This window comes from Cebus imitator, unplaced genomic scaffold (genome assembly GCF_001604975.1).
Source record: "Cebus imitator isolate Cc_AM_T3 unplaced genomic scaffold, Cebus_imitator-1.0 Scaffold588, whole genome shotgun sequence".
NCBI classification, from domain to species: domain Eukaryota; kingdom Metazoa; phylum Chordata; class Mammalia; order Primates; family Cebidae; genus Cebus; species Cebus imitator.
The window spans coordinates 1,010,419-1,011,933 of NW_016107903.1; positions in this window are offsets into that span (position 1 = coordinate 1,010,419).

A 1,515-nucleotide genomic window follows, 5' to 3' on the forward strand; every position below is an offset into this window, starting at 1 on the left:
ACTCAGTGGCCTAAAATAAATACTATCTTATTTAGCTTCCAATTCTTTGGGTTGGCTGAGCAGTTTTTAAAATCTGGGCCAGCTCAGCAGATCTTCACTGGACTCTGTCATGCCTTTATGGTCAGCTGGTGACTGGCTAGATGATCTAGGATAGCCTCTCTCACATGTCTGGATGTCGACTGATGCTTGGATGTCTTAATTCTCTTCCAGATTGCTTCTCATCTTCCAGCAGGCTACCTCAGGCCTATTCACATGGTAGTCCCAGGTTTCCAAATGCAGCAAGAGAGCAGGACTTACTGTCCAAAAACTTTTTAAGCCTCTGCTTATGTGACATGTGCTAACACCCTGTTAGCCAAAGCATGTCACATTGCAAAGCCCAGACTCAAGGGGGAGAGAAATAGATTCCACATCTTGATAGGAGGAAAAGAATTTATGAGTGTTTTTGGAATCTACTAGTCTGCTCTTTGGCCACATTTCTCATGCATGCAAAATGTGCTAATCCTCATCCTAGGCTCTCTGTCTTATTTATAGCATCAGGTTGGAAGTCTACGATCTCATCATCTTATCACATTCGGATATGAATGAGAGTCCTCAGCTGTAGCTCCTTGGATATGGCAGCTCTTGATCCAGAATTTAAAATGACTGCTCTCTACACATCCATCATACAGTCATGAGACAAGGACAGAATAATTTGAATAGCTATTTCTCCTCAAAAAGGATAAAAACAAAAGGCACATAGCAGCCACTGGTCCATAACAAATCAAAATTCCCCTGGGGAAAATGTTGCCAGATTCTCTAACCCAGGGCCATTCCTTCTCTCTCTGGGATGTCTTCCCAGTCTGTTGTTCTCCAAAGCTCCTGGCTCCATTCTCTGGTATTGTGGTTCTTCCCCTTAAAATGCTTTTCCTTTTCCATAAGAAATGATGCATGTTGACAGCTGAGTTCCTGTCTCATCTGTCTTCCTGCCCATGGATAGTTGAGGGCCCAGAAACTTCTTTGCAGCTTAATCAATTTTAGTCCCTTCTAGTCCAAGCTGACAGTGCTTTGTTGGGATGATTTTCTTTTAAATGTTATGGGCTTTCTATGTAACAGGCTATAGCCCAACTCATTGTATAAAAACTACACCCACAATTTTTTTTTTTCCCCTAGAGTTATTCAGTGATTTGGGATTAGGCTTCTGTCAATCCTTAAGATTCTTAGGAGCTTTGTTGACAAGCTAAGGTATGCTAGGTACTTTCGAAAATCCTCCAGAGGCCTTAACAAATTGTCATACGACCAAACTCTTAATTTGCTCTTTTAAGTCTTTCTTTTACTGTGAGAATCTTTTACTCAAAGGTTGTCAAATATGGGAAGACTGGAGACAAGGAACAGTTTTATTTTCCAACACTGCAGATCCTGGACCTTCTATATTCCATCTTAATTCTTGTTGAAAACTGAACATTTCCTTCTGTAGCTCATCTTTGTCGGCCATACTTTAGCATATGCAGTTAAGAGTTCCAAAATGACATTTTGAAA